General features: G+C 47.1%; 1 long non-coding RNA gene across 2 annotated transcripts; it reads right to left on the bottom strand.

The window, feature by feature from the left end:
* Positions 1 to 687: 687 nt before the first annotated feature.
* LOC142928863 (uncharacterized) lies at positions 688 to 13,179 on the bottom strand. 2 transcript variants are annotated; one of them, XR_012945175.1, is made up of 3 exons: positions 12,739 to 13,179; positions 6,675 to 6,910; positions 688 to 3,188 (listed from the first exon to the last, which is right to left on the bottom strand). It is a non-coding gene; the product is annotated as an uncharacterized LOC142928863 (long non-coding RNA). The 2 variants fall into 2 exon arrangements; XR_012945176.1 differs by having other exon boundaries at positions 6,675 to 6,898.
* Between the last annotated feature and the right edge of the window lie 39 nt (positions 13,180 to 13,218).

Below are 13,218 nucleotides of genomic sequence, written 5' to 3'. Positions count from 1 at the left end.
TGAAGGAACCCACAGCACATGTTACTCCACTGCTGGAAGCGGCCCATCACACTGTGCGGGTCATGGGGGTTATTTGACCATACTCCAGCACGATGGTCAACATGGGTTGAAGGCGGGAATTGTAAAGAACAGGCTCAGATCCTTTGGGATTCCACTGTTAAATACAAAGCTCGTAGAGCTGGGATAAGGCTCTTTAAGGACCCTTGTGATTCATTGTTTATAACTAAGGCTTGTAGAGTCTGGCCAAGGCACTTCTAGGATGCTTAGCATTTGGTGTTAATGCCTTGTGTTAATAAGACTTCGTTTCTATCTTAGCTCCAATCTGTTGCCTTATACCAAATGAACTTGTCCCCCAGGTGAGATGATCACCGCCTGATACACAATACAGAACAGTTGCATCTTACCTAGGGAGACATGCTCAATCAGGTTACATTGCCGTCTCTTCTAAATTTTTTTTTTTCACATAAGCTACTTCGTTGAGCTATCATTTGTGTACAGGCAGCTTCTGAAAAAAAGAGCCCATAGCTCAGTGGGCTTTACTTGGGAAATGTAAAAAATAGTAAATGTATTATTTTTTTTATCCTGGCCTATCTTCAGTAATTGCCCGAGGTACTGTATGCACTGGCATGGGTCACAATTACCTCGTGACCTTGACTTGAGTTATTAATTAAGTATAGTCGTGGCAAGAAACACAAATTAATTTTATTACAAGTTATAAAGACATGAGCATGTGTCTGGAAACGCAACCGTGTGTGTGCGCGTGTGTAACTGTGTACGTGTCCAATTCATGGCGACCATCAGTTTGTATTGTCTTGTATTGGGCACGCATCCGTGTCTCCACGTCCATATCTTAAGAACACCACTTCTTAGTCTTCCTTGGGCTCCTTGTCTCGGCCCTCCTCTGTCTCCTCATTGATGATCCTCCCCTTGATCTTTCTGCTGCTGCTGAGTGCAGGAAAGGAGTTTTTTCCGAATCGCCCAGCACCAGGAAGTTTCCTTTCTCTCTCAGGAGATGCGATGTGATTATCCTCTTTTTTATTCTGCTCTCAATGGTCTTCCTCTGACTTCTGAGCTTCCTCCCATCCCCCTCCCTCATTCACCATTTATTTCGTCTCTCTTACACTTCATTCTCAAGTTTCTTCACCACTCGGCCTATCCCTCAATTACCTCTACCTCTTTCGCCACTTCCTGATTGGCACCTACATTGACTTAACTTCAATCATCTCTTCCTCCCTTGCCCGTCCTCAATTGCTTCAACCTCAATCACCTATACCTCCACTACTTCCTGTTTGGGCTGTCTCTCATTTCACTGTCCCTCAGCTTCTCTTTTATCTTCATCTCCTTCACCTCATAAACTTTCTTGTCATTCCTATGCAGCCTCTAGTTCAAGTTTCCTCTGAACCCCACCTCCCTTGCCCTCTTTTATGTCTCCTCCAACTTGTTCTCAACTTTCTTCAACATGTCCTGCTTGTCCTCTGCCTCAATTACCTCTACCTCCTTCACCACTTCCTGCTTGGCCTGTCCCTCAATCATCTCTACCTCACTCTTTGGTTCTTTCGGTAAAGTCACGTAGGTAGAAAAATAATAGATCACGATTGCAACACAAGCGATCGTCATCAGGTGGGACAACTACAGCAAGAAAAAACTGCTGAAGTAGGCGAGAGATCTGCCGTGGCACAAGGTTATATAGGCCTCGGCAGTAGGGGGGGAGAGAGAAGGGGGGGGGGGGAGGAGGCGGGGCAGAAAGTGGACCCCGCGGCAGCACCCGGGCCACTGGAGTAGAGATAGGAGAGAGATGCGCAAAGAGAGAGAGAAAGAGACACACGGAGAGTCGGAAATAACAGCTGACATTGGCAGGTAGGATGAAAACATCAGTCAGTTAAGACTTTACCTGGTTAATAACGTCCTTCCAATGATTGTTCAGTTTGTACCCATCTTCTCGGTTGAAGTTATGTCTGTGTTTAAATATCTGGATGGCTTCATGAACAAATCTCTGATAATAGCCGGTGGGTTTGCAGAGTACCTTCGTCTTGGACAAGTCAATTTCGTGTGAGCCCACTGCGTTAAAACAATGATCAGCAATGCAACTACACATAGGCAATCCTAACACATAGCCCATCTTCGGCATACGCTATGCTAGCTGTCCAACTAGCGCAGCGACAGCGACGGAGAGGGTCTTGCAGAAGATCAGCCATGTAATTTAAAGCTTTCGTGACTGCAGGGATTCATATTCTTGGTTCTTTCGGTAAAGTCACGTAGAAGGGAAACAATAAGATAATAAAAATATAAAACAATAAAATTCTCACGACGTTTCGACTGCAACACAAGCAATCATCATCAGGTGTGAAAACCAAAACAAAATTTGAAAAAAAAAAACGCCACTTTTTTCAATTTTTTTTACCGAAAGAACCAAGAATATCAGCCATGTGGTCGGAGACGAAGAGATGATGACGAGCAACGACGCAGGACCCACAACAGCACCCGAACCTCTGGTTCGGCCCCCCCTTATATGTGCCCCAGCATGGCCAAGCCCCGCCTCTAGCCACACCCCCTTCCAGAACCTTTGAGCAGGTTCCTGGAGCCTCTGGACTAACTCCGCCTTTCACCTTTACACCAGATATGCCCACCTATAATAAGGCATTACCGCAATTACCCCATTCAGGCCGACAGGTGTCACCCTGTCATTACATCACATCACCCCCACCCCCCCCCCCCCTCCCGTGGTTAAAAGATAGCCGTCCCGGCTAATAATAATAACGAAATGCACGCGAGGCAGGAAGAGTTCTGCCGTAACTAGAATCAACACAATATGTTTTTGAATAAGGCAGAACGATCTGCAATGAATGGGAAGGAATAAACAGGGAGGTTAGAGAACAACAAGAGGGTCAGAGAGAGAAAAATAAAAAAATCCCTTCTATATAACACACGAGCGCAACCCCCCAAAGTCCCCTCATACACACACATACAATGTAATATTCTTGATCACTGAAATCTAACACATCTGAACCGAGTCCTCAACGCCGGTCCATCCGTTGGGACAATCTTCTTCACAGAAGATGTGGGCTCCACCCGAAGACTCGAAGAAGGTGGTTCCACTCCCGACTTTTCCGGTGTCGCAGCTTCCGTCTCGGTCAACGACTCCGCGCGTTCGGCAAGATCACGGGCCCCGTCGGTTCGGAGTCCGGAAGCTGTGGGCGGCACAGTACAATCCTTCTCATGCACGCTCTCCATTGGCGTCTCCCCCGGCTCGTCGGACATAACAGACACCGGCCGTATACAATTTGGAGATGAGGTGTCAGTCCGAGGAGGAATATAAGGCTTCAACCACGACGGATGAACAAATCAACGGCGACGGCCAACTCGTATACGCAAGCACTGCGGCCGTTTGACTTCTACCACTTCCACAGGACCCTGCCATGGCCAATACAGTTTAGGGGACATTCCCAATGGCACTTGCGGGCAATGCAACCACGCCCGATCCCCCACAGCCCGATGCAACTCATGGTCTTTTTGCCCCGAATTTTGTTCGTTGGCCGCCTGTGCTTTGGCGGTGTTTAATTTCGCAGCTTCTCGAGCTGCCGAGACACGTTCCAAAGTAATTTTTAAAGGTGCAGGCAATTTAGATTTTCCCTTTTTCTCTGACAACCCCAATTGAATCTCCATAGGAGGTTCACTCTCCCTCCCGTACATGAGAAAAAAAAGGCGAAAATACAGTGGAAGCGTGGGGAGCCGTTCTGTACGCAGCCAACACTCCTGGAACATGCAGATCCCAATCAGTTTGGGCTGCGCTGACTGCATGACTGAGCATAGATGTCAGGGTCCTATGCAGCCGTTCTACCATCCCGTCCACCTGGGGATGGTACGGGGACACGCAAATCTTTTTAGTGCCTAGCGCATCGCAAACTTCTTGTAGCAGCTTAGAGGAAAAATTCCGCCCCTGATCCGTGAGAAGCTGCTCGGGGGCACCCTTTGTCCAACACGCATCCATGCAAAAACGCATCCGCGATAGGGGCTGCCGACTGGTCGGGCAGCGGCCGGGCCATAGGCCATCGTGAAAAATAATCAACCCCTACCAAGAGAAACTTGTTCCCCCTTTGCGTGGCAGGAAAGGGCCCGCTGGTGTCGAGTGTGACCAACTCATTGATGCGCGAAACTGAGATACACTGCAATGGAGGCTGTGACTTTCTCAGCGGCGGTTTCCTATGCACGCATTCCCTGCAACCCTGAATGAAGTGGTGCACGTCGCTCGACATCCCCGGCCAATAATAATCGCGTTGCAACGTTGTGGGAACTACAACACGGTGACGGTGTGACCCATTCTCATCCATCATAATAAAGACCGTCCCTTAGGACCGCTCGCAGGCCGTCGCAGGGAGCGGACCCTTATCGTTCTGCTTCCGCTTGATGCCGCAAGGTCATAAGGGACACATCTTCCATTTGCAATCCTCCTCATTAAGCACGCGCAAGGTGAAAAACAATATCCCCGGCACGACCTCCTCAGCAGGCTCCAGTCCCCAAAGCGCTGCCATGAGAGCTGAGGGCATTGTCACCGGAGGTTTACAATGACCCGCGCCCGATGCGCACCCACAGCTATTGCCTTGAGGCAAGCGGGATAATGCGTCAGCGTTACAATGCCATATTCCTTCATGGTACATCACTCAGAACGAGTTCTCCTGGAGAATCTACAGCCAACGGGAGAGCTGCCCGGAGGGCTAGTCTACTCTGAGGGAGTACTGAAGGGCCGCATGATCTGAGTGAACCACAAATTCCCTGCCGTAAAGATAAGGCCTATACTGTTGTATAAAGTAAACCATGGCCAACTGTTCCCTACGGGTGACACAGTAACGCTGTTCAGCCATAGACAAGAGGTGGCTACCATATGCGACTACTCTTTCCACACCATTTTTAACCTGGGAAAGGATGGCACCTATACCCGTGTCGCTAGCGTCTGTGTCAAGAACAAAGGGTAGGGAGAAATCTGGGCAATCGAGTGGGGGAGCGTCAGCCAAGCGTTCACAAAGAGCTATAAACGCATCCTCTTCCTCCGACCCTCACTGGTTCTTAGCCATCAAGGTGTGTAGTGGTTTAGCCACTGAAGCAAATTGTGGCACAAATCTACGATAATACGACGCAAACCCAGCAAAACTTCGGACCTCCCCCACAGAATTGGGGGTCGGCCAGTCCCGCACACACGCCGTTTTCTCGGGGTCCGTGGCTACCCCGTTCACACTGACAATGTGGCCTAAGTATCGCACAGAGTTTTGCAGCAATTTACATTTAGCAGGCTTCAATTTCAGATTAGCCGATCGCATTCGAACAAGAACAGCTCGCAGTCACTGGAGGTGTTCTTCAAAAGTTCGGCTAAACACAATGATGTCATCTAAGTAGATGAGGCAGGAGTCCCACTGCAGGCCAACGAAAACGAGTTCAATCAACTGCTGAAAAGTGGCCGAGGCCGAATGCAAAAGTCCCTGGGGCATATACTGTAGAACGCGGTTTTAGGTTTTGACGACTTGTCAAGGGGAAGTTGCCAAAACCCCGTTAACAAGTCGAGAGTAGAGAAAAAATCCACACCGGACAATGCGTCCAGGGAATCGTCCATGCGAGGAAGCGGGTACGCATCGGCCACCAAGATTTTGTTCAATTTCCGAAAGTCCACACAAAATATCAGCCTGCCATCATGTTCTTAACGAGCACAACGGGCACTCTCCAAGGGCTGGTAGAAGGAGAAATAGCACTTCCGCACACGTCTCGTCCATTGTAACATTATTTTTCGCCGCGCCAACAATCTCGTCGCGTGCAACACCATCACCTTCGTGAAACGTGGCTGTCGCGTGAGCCAACACCGTCCCCATCTGAACCACAGCCGTCTCCGGGCCTGCATTGAGCATCTGCAAGAACGGCTCCTGGTTGAGGCTGACGACTGTCTGTGCGCCAACCAGCGCCAATCTCCGAGTCACCGCATTCGACGGAGTCAACAAGATGCCCGATTCAGGATCCGCTACCTGTGACCGCTTGCAATAGCACAGCGGGACCAACATCTGCGATCCTGGCGGGTTTTGCACCGAGTCCTTGGCAAGAGCCTGGACCGTAATATTTACAACTGTACTCCTGTGTGGGGACCGCAAAAACAATAGTTTGTGGCCCGAAGTCGTCTCCACACAGCCCTGATCAATGAGGATCTTAAGGGGCATTTTACTAAAAAAAATCCGTGCCTAGAAGACAGGGCGCCACCAGCATCCTCGAGATCTGTACCAGCCCAACAACTGCAATCTCTCCAATCTCGACGCGGACCTCTATTTGCCCTATAATCCCCATACTACCACCATTCGCCGCAACACACGCGTTCATTACTGGCCTAACAAGCCGGTCCCTGATCGGTAACAAGTAAAAAATCACATCCGATATAATGGTAACGAAAGCACCCGTATCAACTAACACACGCACCTCAATTCCTTGAATACAACCCGACACAGCCGAGGCTGCCACAACGCCCGCGATCACCTGACGAGTTAACTTCCTCCACTGAAGTCCCCAAGCTAGGCCACCCCTGTGTAACTAAGCCTTGCTGCCCAGTGGCCATATGAGTGCGATGCGAGATGGCGATGACTTCCTTAAGACCTAGATGCCTGAGTTTGTAACACAGGCCGAGTGTCTGATGTGTCGCGACTCGCCTGTTGGGGTTGGGGTGCAGCTGTCGATAGAGCCGGGGGCACCGGAGATGTCGTCGGGGCTTGACACAGGCTCTGAAATCCCCGCGCGAAGTGCCCCGGTTGGCCGCAGCAAAAGCAGGTAAGTGTGGCCCTCCTTAGCAGGCGATCCTCCTCCTTGTGCGGCCTTCAGTCCCGTGACTGCCATGGCACCTCTCCCCATCTGCGACTCTAAGTTGGGACCGCGGCTGTGACGTCACCTTCCGTCAGCAGGTCCACGGCCATTGATATTAATATTATAGCGCTTACATTGCATTATTGTAGCGCGTGCAGGGGGAGTGGCCCAGCCCCCAGCCTGCCAAGGTGCCCCCTCCCCCGACTGGGCAATCTAGGCGAGGCCGCGGGCTCTGCACGGGACTAGGCCTCACCACAGCAATGTTAAGTATAATTTAATTGCTTCTTTCGCGAATAACTCACGTATATTGTTCACTATTATGCAACAATTAAGTTAGCGAATATTACTATTATAATGTTTGTGTATAGACAAATAATCTTTCGAGATTTGGTTGCTAAATTTTCTATTAATGCAATGCTATTAACATACACAAGATGCTGAGGTTAATTCCTCGCAGTGTTATGTCCTCCCCCCACCCTGATGCATGCAGTTACTACTATAGAGTCCCTAGATATATATTATAGCGCTTAGATAGTCTTATTCATTGTTGGTGAGGGGGGGGGGGCACACATAGGCCCCAGCCTGCCAGGGAGCCACCTCGGCCAGCTGGGCAATCTAGCTAAGTCCGCAGGCTCTGCACGGGACTAGGCCTCACCACGGCAATGTTAGTTACAATTGATTTGCTTCTTTCGCTAATAACTCACGTAGATTGTTTACTATTATTCAACAAATGTCTTTGCAAATATTACATTCATAATGTTTCTGTGTAGACAACTAGGATTTCATTATTAAGTAGTTAAATATTTACTTATTTAGGCGTCTTTTATGCAGATGTGCCAGTGCACTGCCAGGCTGTGCTGTGGCCTGCTGATTAATTAATGTCAGTGCACTGGCACTCTTTTATCTACACTGCTCATTTAGCTTTTGGGCATTATGACTGTATGCCAGTCTATTATCTGTTGGCTGCTTCTTTACCTCACTCAGTGTACTGCCAGCCTTTCATGTAGACTGTATCCTGTTTTTTCAGCTGCTGACCCTATTGCCAGCTTATTATGTCGACTCTAGCAATGCTTATGTCATTGAGTCAGCATACTGGCAGTCTATAATCTAGACTGTCGCCTGCTTCTCAACTTACCCATGCGTACTGCTGCTCTATAATGTATACTTATTTCAGCTTATTTCTTAAATGCATTCTATTGTTTCAATTGCTCTCATCACGCCAGTTACTGAAACGTAGTATTGCGATGCTCATTCCTATGTTATACTGCTAAATTCGTTGGACTTTCTTAGCTACAGCCCATTAAATTTTGTATATCGTTTTGTTACATTGGCGGGAACATCAACCATTTTTATTTTTCTGTACCGCACCTTTGCTTTCCACCAAAGCGGGGAGCACGTAGGGAGGTTCAATGCCCCAAATATTGTTGACGTTGCTGTTCTTACGGTGGGTGAGGAACATTGTGAGAGAGACATTGTTCTTCCATACCAAGAAAACACTATCGCACGATTTCCTGACACAAACGGAGCATACTATGCCCTACAATAGCACATTCTATCGCAAGGCCAAGATGTGTACCACGTCAAGATTCCTTCAATTACAAGGCTGCAGGACAAAGACATCCTCACAAAACTGTCTCCTTTGAAAAAGCTTCTATGCCTTCGTGATCTTGGACAGAGGAGGAAACCACATATTATGGTGCGCCAACGTCTTTCACCAGTATGTTGTCGATGAGTATGCCAACATTGACAGTGAGCGCCTTCTTTACATTCAATTGAATCAAAACTGCCTGCGTGTGAACAGTATGCTCATCTCTGGGACGCCATCAATGCCGACGGAGATGCAAACGCTCAGAATGTGGGCAGACTCGTTATTTTGCCTTCATCCTTCACAGCTCGACCAAGATACATGCATGAGAAGACTCAGGATGCCATGACGTATATCAGCCAATATGGCAGGCCCCATCTCTTTATCACCTTCACTTGCAATCCCAAATTAAACCAAAAGCCACCAGACAGACATGATATCTTAGCAAGGGTCTTTAAACTCAAAGTTGATTACCTCATGATGCTTATTACGACCAACGAAGGCGGCGTCTTTAGCTAGACAAGCAGTAACTTGCCACACCATTGGGTAGCAAAAACGTCGTCTTCCTCATGCTCACATTTCGTTACGGATGAGGGAAACAATTCATGTAAGTCACATTGACACATTTATCAGTGCTGGGCTACCTGACCCCCACCAAGACCCTGCCCTTTTTCTTCATGGTCTGCAAGCAAATGGTCCTTGGCCCATGTGGTCAGTTCTATCCAAATGCGCCATGTATGCAAGACCACAGGTGTACCAAGAGGTATCCACGAAACTACTTGAAATACACTCAGTCGGCCCATAATGGCTATCCTCTATATCGTCACAGAAATACTGAGCATGGTGGATTTCAAATAACGCTCAGACCTGCCACTAACTCTGAAATTAAGGTTGTCAACCGGTGAATCGTTCCCAATTGCCCTCTTCTGTGCAAGATCTTCCAGGCCCACTTTAATGTAAAATTCTGCTATTCTGCAAAAGCCATCAAATATATTTGCCAATGCATCAAGAAAGGTTTTGACATGGCTTTCTTTGCCTTGCAAAAGAGAGGGGCAAAGTGTGCATGAGGTAAAACTTTTTTTCAAGGAATATATATCAGCAACAATGAAGCAATTTGGAGAATTATTGGCTTCCCCATCCATGAGCGTTCCCCCACAGTCGTCCATTTGGCAGTTCACCTCCAAAATGGTCAACGAATCTACTTCACCAAAGGAAATGCCAACAACAAGATACCACCCTGATGGCGTTCTTTCTTTTGTGCCCAAGAGACCCATTTGCTGCCTCCCTGCTCTACCATAAAGTTCTCTCCTACTATACATGGACTGCTAGAAAAATGGAAGTGACGTGCTGCTGACGGTGAATCAGATGCCTTAGGAAGAGTCTACACAGTTAATCCCAACAATCAGCAGTGCTACTTTCTCCCAATGCTTCTCCATGTTGCCAAAGGGTCCAAAACTTTCCAAGATCTCTAAACAGTGGGAGGAGTTGTCTGTCAAACATACAGGGAAGCTTGCAAACTTCGTGCAATTCTTGCGCATGATCACCATCTTCATAAAGCTATGACAGAAGCTTCTGTTACTCAGTCCCCTTTCCAACTGACATTGCTCTTCTGCATACATCTTCAAGTTTGCAGCCCATCTATCCCCATGGGACTCTGGCAAAAATTACAAAGAAGGCATGAGTGAGGACATCCTCCACGGAGCTTAATGAGAAAATTCAAACCTCGACGTCAACTTCTCTGATGTTATCTTCAAACAGGCCCTCATTCTCCTTGAGGACAAACTGCACTCCATTGGTGGAAAAGACATCACGTCTATGGGACTACCGAAACCCTACAGGGACAACCTTAATGCCCTTGCTCATGAGATCCTACGTTAAATATCCTATGATGGTTTAAAGCTTCTTAAATGTATTGAGAAAAATGAACCAAAGCTGATGGATGCACAAAGAGAAGCCTACACGAAAATCTTGGAAGACATTGAGACAAAAAATGGAGTATTTCTTTTCCTTGATGCACCTGGCGGTACTAGGAACACCTTTGTTCTCAACCTGCTCCTCGCTAAGGTTCGCCAGAGGGAGAAAATAGCTCTAGCTGTGGCATCATCGGGGATTGCTGTTTAAGTAGATGAGTGTGTGTGAGTGGATGAGTGTGTTTGAGTCCATATGTGTGCACGTGTAGGTCGATGTGTGTGTGGGTCGATGTCTCTGTGTGTGTAAGTCGATGTGTGTGTGTGTGAGTCAATGTGTGTGTTTGAGTCCATATGTGTGTGCGTTTAGGTCCAGGTGTGTCAGTCGATGTGTGCCTGTGTCTTGCATGGCTCCATGTGTGTGTGTACGTCGATTTGTATGTGTGTGAGTCCATATGTGTGTGTGTTATTCCATATGTGTATGTGTCAGTCGATGTGTGTGTGTAAGTCAATATGTGTGTGTGAGTTGATATGTGTGTGTAACTCCATGTGTGTGTATCTAAAGTCCATGTCTGTGTGTGTGAGTCCATATGTGTATCTGTGTGTAGGCCAATGTCTGTGCGAGTCTATGTATGTGTGTGTGTGTGAGTCGATGTGTGTGTGTAAGTTGATGTGTGTGCGTCGGTCCATGTGTGTAAGTCTATATGTGTGTGTCTTAGTCGATATGTGTGTAAGTCCATATGTGTGCTTAGGTCGATGTGTGTGTGAGAGTCTACTTATGTGTGTGTGTTAGTCGCTGTATGTGTGTACGTTAATATGTGTGTGAGTTGATTTGTGTGTGTAACTCCATGTGTGTGTATCTAAAGTGGATGTCTGTGTGTGTGAGTCCATATGTGTGTGTGTATAAGTCCATGTGTGTGTGTGTGTGGGACGATGTCTGTGTGTGTGTGTGTGAGTCGGTGTGTGTGTAAGTTGATGTGTGTGTGTGCTTTTTCAGCTGTACAACGCCGGGTACTTCCCCTTAGTCTTATATATAAACTAGCAGTAAGTACCCGGCATTACCCGGGCAAAAAAGACAGCCATACACATCGACTTACACACAGATATCGACCCACACACATAGAAACACATCGACTTACACGCACACACACATATGGATTCACACAGACAGACATCGACTTTAGACACACACACATGGAGTTACACACACACATTGACTCACACACACATAGACTTACACACACAGATGGACTCACACACACACATACAAAGACTCACAGACACATTGACCTACACACACATATGGACTTACAAAGACAGACATATCGACTAAGAGTTGTTCTCCGTATTTATTCATTCTTTAAGCTACCTCTTCGACTTACTCCTAACGTACTACTTTACAATGCATTTATGGCTTTTATTTTGGTGATTTCGAAAACGTTTTTTTTGGTTTTGGCCATGTTTTTGTTTATTGTAGTACGGAGTTAGACTGATGGCCTTAATCTTAGTTGTCTTGTTGTTGGGATTTTTGCACACAGCGTTGGTGTACGGTGCTATTTCAGGAATATTTTGATGTTTTTTTCATGGATTTTCTGTTTGCACAGTCACATAGTCGCTTTAAGATGTTTTCTTGTTCGTGTTTTTGTTTGTTGCGGTTGCACCCGATTCAAGAGCCGAATGACTCACAGGGCTATACCAAAATAAATGAACTATGGAACTAAAAAAGACACACACAGCGCCGTACACACACACATGGACCCACACACATCGATTTACAGACACACATCAACTCACACACACAGACATATGAACTTACACACACACACATCTCGACGCACACACACATGGACTCTCACACACATTGCCATACACACATCGACTGACACATAAACTCACACACGCACATAGAGCCACACACATTTTATTATGTAGTTTTGGTGATCTGTGCTAAACGCCTGACACTGTACGCTGTGTGTAATGCTGGTCTAGGCTATGTGTATTTTCGTGCAAATTTTGTTTTTTTCATGAAAGGCTTATTAAAATTGTAACTAATTATTAGTTTGTTACAAGAATCATAAATTTTCTCTAAAAATATATCAGCGCCACATCTGCTAAAATGTAAGTGCCCCCTGTTTTTGTATTTTATCTTTTCGTTTTGCACACCATTACAGAATACTAATAAATAATCTATTCGTCAATTGACACCAAATGTGATATAAGGAGATTTTGTGTTTGTTTATTGAATAAATTCAACACAATCTTAAAATTGCAGTCTTTTTAATTCAATGTAATATTGATGAACCCGTCAACCAATATTGATGAACCCGTCATATGACGGGTTCATCAATATTGGTTTATGAATATGGAAATGAGGTCGATCTGGAGGGGACCCTTCCCTCTAACCTGGCATCACGAACTGACCTTGTGGCTGGGTGTGGCCGGTCACGTGCGCGGGCGTGGTCCCGTCACGTGGCGTTATATCAACGGCTCGCGATTGGCGGAGCTCCGTGACTGCGACAGTCGGCTCCGAGGTTTCGCGGTGCCGGAGAAGCGATCCGCGGTCGTGATGCCGACGGTCGATTCTGCGTTTTGTTATCACCGCAGCCGTAGCAACCCGCAACCACTGCAATTGTGAAGCGAGAGTCAAACGCCAGTTCATTCGATCTGAGTTCCTACCGTTCGTTCAAAAAATTATAATTTCTTCTCAATGTCATAACATCACCACCTGCTCGATTCCTAGCGATCCCTTTCGATCCGATGGTTTCATCAATTCGCGTCTCGATTCCAGGAGGAGGGGGGGGGATCGATTCCACCTCGCGCAGTCGCAGCGCGACCACGTGGTAATCCCGAGGCGAGTGGGGCCGGGGTAGGGTGGGAGGGGCTTGAGGACATTAAGGGTGG

The sequence above is a fragment of the Petromyzon marinus genome, chromosome 24 (assembly GCF_048934315.1).
Source record: "Petromyzon marinus isolate PM22_M1 ecotype Great Lakes invasive population chromosome 24, UKy_Petmar_22M1.pri1.0, whole genome shotgun sequence".
Classification (NCBI taxonomy): domain Eukaryota; kingdom Metazoa; phylum Chordata; class Hyperoartia; order Petromyzontiformes; family Petromyzontidae; genus Petromyzon; species Petromyzon marinus.
The sequence above is the reverse complement of the archived record's forward strand: the minus strand, read 5'-3'. Positions and strand labels throughout refer to the sequence as shown.